The sequence below is a fragment of the Hevea brasiliensis genome, chromosome 5, assembly GCF_030052815.1.
Source record: "Hevea brasiliensis isolate MT/VB/25A 57/8 chromosome 5, ASM3005281v1, whole genome shotgun sequence".
NCBI lineage: Eukaryota > Viridiplantae > Streptophyta > Magnoliopsida > Malpighiales > Euphorbiaceae > Hevea > Hevea brasiliensis.
In genome coordinates this window covers 106,619,052-106,625,895 of record NC_079497.1, presented here as the reverse complement: position 1 = coordinate 106,625,895, position 6,844 = coordinate 106,619,052, and the positions used below count along the sequence as shown (strand labels likewise).

The 6,844-nt window shown below is 43.7% G+C and overlaps 1 pseudogene; it reads left to right on the top strand.

Annotated features, from left to right (window-relative positions):
- Positions 1-3,013: 3,013 nt before the first annotated feature.
- Positions 3,014-6,423, top strand: LOC131180261 (uncharacterized; annotated as a pseudogene).
- Positions 6,424-6,844: the final 421 nt, after the last annotated feature.

Genomic DNA, 6,844 nt, shown 5'->3' with positions numbered 1-6,844 from the left:
AAAATCCATAAAATATTCGTGGTAGCTCAGAAAATTATGATTCTTTTTGCAATAGCCTAGTAATATTGCTAGGGACCACGGGGCAGATTTTTAGAATTTTTAGAGCTTGTTTGGGTAGTTTTTGCAAAAATGATCAATTATAAGGACTAAATTGAAATTTTACATATTGTGATGGATGATTGATTTGATGGGCCCAAGAGGGGCTGTGTGATGTGATTGAGTTATGGATTTAGAAGTGTGTTTTGAGCCCTTTTGCAGGTTGGGTAGGTCCTAGGTATAGGGGAGACTCTGCCGGATTTTCGGCACGACTTAGGACGTATTTGGTCTTTTCTTGATTTGTATTGAGTCAATTATATTAAATAATTGTAATGTAATTGTCAGGTGAGTCGGGACAGCCTTCTTCCTCCTCCCAGCCACCACAGTGACCGTTGTCAAGTCTGTGAGTAAAATATTAATTTTAATTGTAATTTCGATATTATTATATGTTCAAGCATGCCCATGCATCACTTATATGCATATATTTATGTAGTTAAACTCTAGGCACGATTTATGTTGCATTCATAACTGTTAGCGTGCCATGGATGTTGTTGTGGTAATTTGGAGCAGTGTGCGTGCGTTGGCGTGCGTGTGATGTGGTGTGGACTATGGATAGGACGGGTAGACACGGCTTGAGATCTTCACTGGGACCCGGTCGCCGGGGTAGACACGGCTTGAGTTCTTATTTGGGACCCGATTTGGTTATTAAGTGGAAGTCCGAAAGTGAGTTCTTTTTGGCACCAGGTTGGATTTAAGAGAGCTGTATAGGGGATCAGCTCCCATATATTATGATTGATATTACAGGGTGTGTGAGTGCTCCAAATTACCTTTTTGATGTTATGACGTGAAAATGTTGTTGATGTTGCATTTCACTCTACAGGGTGCATTAGTTTTAGATAGTTATAGAGATTATGGTTAAAATTGATATTTTACTCTCTGAGTCGAACGCTCACTCCTGTTCAACATTTTTTTCAGGCTACAGGAGGATTTTATTGTGGTTAACCTGCTTTTCTCCTTCGCAGGTTGTTTTATCAATATTTGTATAATTTTATTTACTCCTAGAATTTTCACATGTGTTAGAGATATTTAAATGATTCGGGTCTGTAATATAAATTGTCATGTGGACCTGTAAAATTATTATTTGCATGTTTGATGGATTGGATGAGGGAGCTGAGCTCCCATTTATTTTTTGATGCTGATATGAGTATGTGGAGGGTGAGCTGAGCTCCCCAATTGATGATATATTTTGTTTACAGGTCGGGTGAGTCAAAAACTCTCCGTTGAAAGGTCCACTTTATGGCCGGACTCTGTCCGGTTGGTTTCTTGAAATTGGGCCCAAATGGGCCTTAGAGTTGGGTTAATGAATAGTTACGCTTATTACAGGCCTCGGGGGCTTTAGGCTGGCCCAGGTCCTAGTGCCGGTCCGGCCCATAGGTTGGGTCGTGACAAATGTGGTATCAGAGCTTAGGCTCCAGATTCTTAGGGAATGTTTATTTAAAGTGTTGGAAAGAGTCTACTAGGAGTCACATGCGGAAAATAGGGTCCACATTCGTCTTGCATTGTCATCTTTGCTTCTAGTCTCTGCCTCATATATTGTGTATAAATATGAGTCTATAGAGCTGTGTAACATGCTGTTTTGAATTTTATAGGCTAATGCTGCTGAATTTCAGGAAAATGCGTAGAAGCAGGAGAGCTGCCTTGCACGAGACGGATGTGCCTGACGAGGTGTCAGCACAGGATGAGGCGCCTGCCCCGAGGAGGCGGGGTAAGAGGCCTAGAGCTGCTCAAGTAGAAGAGCAGTTGCCACCAGTACAGGATCAGTCTTTTATGGCACAGGGTCCCATGGACCCCATGGCAGCTACTCTAGCTGGGTTGCAGAGGACCATCGATATAATGGCGCAGTATATGGTCCACCCTCCACAGCAGCAGCAGTCCACCGCACCAAGAGGGAAATCTTACAAACAGATAATCAATTTTAAGAAGTTGGTGCCTGGTACTTATGATGTGTCAGACGATGTATATCGGTTTTTGGATTCCTGACAGCGAGAAGCGAGTTGCGATTGGTGATAGAAGACTAATATAGTGTATATAGCATGTCATGGGGCCTATGCCTAGGCAATGGATGAATGACTACGTGTTACCTCGGATGGAAGGTTTGTCGTGGACTCAGTTTGTGAAACTTTTCATCAATCGGTTTGTGCCAGAAAGCTTCAGAGATTAAAAACAGTGGGCCTTTGAGGCCTTAAGACAGAATGGCAGGTCTGTAGATGAATATGCTACAGAATTTCTGGAACTGAGCAGGTATGCCCCTACAGCAGTAGCTACAGAAACTATGAAGGTGAAGAGATTCCTAAAGGGGCTTGACAGGAGGTATGCAAACCTGGCCATGATGTCTGATCAGTCTTTTGACGTGGTAGTTGATCGAGCCAGACAGATAGAGATCAGCTATGCTGTGGATGACAGCGGAAGGGCAAAGAAAAATAGAGCAGAGGTTTCTTCAGGTGTTCCCCACATGGCTACTACAGATAGTGGTGGCCAAACTAATTACAGAGGAAGAAGTAGGAATAAGAGGAGTGGTTTTAGACACAAATCCCGAGGGTTCAGACCAGGGTATGGATCCAGCAGTGGTCACGATTCGAGTGCAATGATTCTGGTGCAGTTCAGATCCTCCTTGGCACCTTGTGCACAGTGTGGAAGGGGACATTCAGGACCTTATTTGATGGGTTCAGGAGTATGCTTCAGGTGTGGCCAACCAGGTCACTTTGCTAGGGAATGCCCCGTGTTCAGCGAGCCACAGATGGGGTCACAAGGTTCTATTGCAAATGTTCCTCGACAGTTGTATCCTGGTGCTTCCAGCATGGCGGCGATCGATTCGATGGCCGAGGACAAGGGGAAGTGGATTTGGAGGCGGTCGGGAGGTAGAAGTCGATGTCGTGGTTACGCCACTCGGGGTAGGGTCAAGCTCGGGTTTTCACCGACCCACCAGGATGCTCAGGCTTCGAATGCAATTGTGGCAGGTATTCTTCTGGTCTGTTCCTATGAAGCTCGTGTTTTAATAGATCCAGGTGCTACGCACTCATTTGTCTCCCCTGTGTTTGCCATGAGGTTGGGTAGAAACCCTACAACTTTAGAGTGCCCTTTGTCGGTAGCTACCCCACTTAGTGACAACATAGATGTAGATATGATTTTTTCGGGTAGCCCAGCAGTAGTGGATGGAAAGATCCTCCCAGCAGACTTGGTTCCTCTACCAGTAATGGATTTTGATGTAATCTTGGGGATGGATTGGTTGTCAACTCACTATGCCACTTTAGACTGCAGGAACAAAAAGGTGTATTTCCACATACCTGGTGTGGAAGAGTTTAGCTTTGATGGTGACAGGAGCGTGGCTCCATATAATTTGGTGTCAGCAATTAGTGCTAGAAAAATGTTGAGGCGTGGATGTCAAGGGTATTTGGCATTGGTGAGAGATACATCTGTAGAAGGTGTCAGCATGGAAAATGTTCCTGTTGTCAGAGAATTTATGGATGTCTTCCCAGAGGAGCTTCCAGGGTTGCCACCAGGAAGGGAAATAGAGTTTTGCATTGATATTGTGCCGGGTACAAACCCCATATCAATGCCGCCTTACAAGATGGCACCAGCAGAATTGAAGGAGTTAAAGGAGCAATTATAGGAGCTTTTGGACAAGGGTTGCATACGTCCGAGCACTTCACCCTGGGGCGCTCCTGTGCTATTTGTAAGAAAGAAAGATGGGTCATTGAGGTTGTGTATTGACTACAGACAGCTGAACAAGGTGACTGTGAAGAACAAGTATCCACTTCCTCGGATCGATGATCTGTTTGATCAGCTCCAAGGAGCTAGATTCTTTTCCAAGATAGACCTGCGATCAGGCTACCATCAGTTGAGAATCAGGAATGAGGACGTGTCCAAAACGGCATTCAGGACAAGATATGGTCATTATGAGTTCTTGGTGATGTCTTTTGGAATCACTAATGCACCAGCAGCCTTCATGGACTTGATGAACAGGGTGTTCAAGCCATTTTTAGACCGTTTTGTCATCGTATTCATAGATGACATTTTGGTATACTCTCGGACCGAGGAAGAACATGTGTGGCACTTGAGGATGGTGTTGCAGACTTTGAGGGAGCACCAGCTATATGCCAAATTTTCAAAATGTGAATTTTGGCTAGAAAGCATCTCATTCTTGGGACACGTGGTTTCTAGTGAAGGTATTCAAGTGGATCCCAAGAAAATTGAAGTCAGAATCGATTGGCTTAGGCCTACAACAACATCGAGGTGCGAAGTTTTCGGGTCTAGCTACTATAGGCGTTTTGTACAGGATTTTTCCAGGATAGCAGCTCCCCTAACTAAGTTAACCCGGAAGAATGTTCCATTCATTTGGACAGATGACTGTGAGGAGAGTTTCCAGAAGCTTAAGGAGTGTCTAACCACTGCCCCTGTGTTGACACTACCTATGAGTGATGAAGGATACACCGTGTATTGTGACGCCTCCAAAGTTGGCTTAGGGTGTGTTTTGATGCAAAATGGGAATGTAGTGGCTTATGCTTCAAGACAACTGAAGAGGCATGAGCAGAACTACCCCACCCATGATTTGGAAATGGCGGCTGTAGTCTTTGCACTAAAAATCTGGAGACACTACCTGTATGGTGAAGTGTGCGAGATATACACCGACCATAAGAGTTTGAAGTACATCTTCCAACAGAGGGATTTAAACTTGAGACAGAGGAGATGGATGGAGCTTCTGAAAGACTATGATTGCACCATCCAGTACCACCCTAGGAAAGCCAATGTAGTAGCAGATGCTTTGAGCAGAAAATCTTCTGGCAGTTTGGCAACATGTCAGCAGAGAAGAGAACGTTGATTCAGGAGGTACATGAGTTGATGGATCAAGGTTTAATCCTAGATCTTTCAGATGAGGGGGTATTGCTGGCTCATTTTTCAGTGAGGCCAGACTTGAGAGACAGAGTTAGAGTTTCCCAGCACAGAGACCAACAATTGATGAAGATCATAGAAAGAGTACAGCAGGGTGAAGGTGGTGAGTTTGGATTTGCCAATGATGGCGCCCTAGTGCAAGGTTCTAGGATATGTGTGCCCGATGTGGACAACCTCAGGAATGAAATCATGCGAGAGGCACACTACACACTGTACAGTGTCCACCCAGGTTCCACCAAGATGTACCATGATGTGAAAGATAACTATTGGTAGAATGGCATGAAGAGAGACATAGCAGATTTTGTGTCCAAGTGCTTGACTTGTCAGAAGGTGAAATTTGAACACCAGAGACCGTCAGGGAAGCTGCAAGAGCTCCCTATCCCAGAATGGAAGTGGGAAATGATTACTATGGATTTTGTGACTGGGTTGCCTCGTACCACGCGAGGATATGATTCCATATGGGTAATTGTAGACCGCTTAACTAAATCAGCTCACTTCTTGCCAGTGAAGATCACATATTCTGTTGCACAGTATGCCCGACTCTACATTCGAGAAATAGTCAGATTGCATGGAGTTCCTGCTTCCATAATATCTGACAAAGGGCCCCAGTTCACTTCTCGATTTTGGAGAAAGTTGCAGGAGGCACTTGGCACACAGTTGAACTTTAGTACGGCTTTCCACCCTCAGACAGACGGACAGTCCGAAAGGACAATCGAAATATTGGAAGACATGCTTCGCATGAGTGTCTTGGATTTTGGAGGTCAATGGGATGATCAGCTAGCTTTGGTGGAGTTTGCCTACAACAACAGTTACCATTCCAGCATAGGGATGGCACCCTATGAGGCACTATATGGAAGAAAGTGTAGGTCTCCTCTGTGTTGGACAGAAATGGGGGAAGCGAAGGTGCATGATGTAGACCTAGTGCAGTACACTTTAGAAATTGTTCCCTTAATCAGGGAACGATTGAAAACAGCTTTCAGTAGGCAGAAGAGTTATGCAGACACCAGACGGAGGGATGTGGAGTTTGCAGTAGGCGACTATGTATTCTTGAAGGTTTCTCCAATAAAGGGAGTCACGAGATTTGGAAAGAAGGGCAAGTTGGCACCTCGGTATATTGGACCTTTTGAGGTTTCTGATAGAGTTGGAGCAGTTGCCTACCGGTTGGAACTACCACCCAACCTTTCTCACGTTCATCCTGTGTTTCACATCTCCATGCTCAGGAAATACATTCCAGATCCTTCTCATGTACTACAGCCGGATGTAATAGAACTAAAAGAGAATCTGACATTTGATGAGCAACCTGTAGCCATAGTGGACTACCAAGTGAGACAGCTAAGATCAAAACAGATCCCTATGGTTAAGGTTTTGTGGAGGAGCCAGTCAGTGGAAGAGTGCACCTGGGAGTCAGAACGGGACATGCGTAGCAAGTACCCTTATTTGTTCAATGTGTAATCATGTACTTTATTCTGCCTTGTGTAAAATTCGAGGACGAATTTTTTTATAAGGGGGGAAGAATGTAACACCCCAAAATTTTAAATTTTATTATTTTATGAGTATTATTGATATTTTAATTTTATTTAAATTTTAAGAAATTATTTGAGATTTTTCGGATTTTAAAAATCGGATTCGATTTTCCTAAAATATAAACTTTGATGATTTTTAAAAATTAATTTAAAGACCACATGGCAAAACTAAAAATATATTTAGAGTCTACGAATTTTTCTGAGTTTTCTGGATTTTTTTTGAAATTTTTGGACCTCATTTTCGGTCCCAAGGCAGAGTAAAAATTCAAAATTTTGTATTTCGAATCGAACTGGACCGGATCGGACCGACTCCTTTTTCTTCTTCTCTTTTCTTC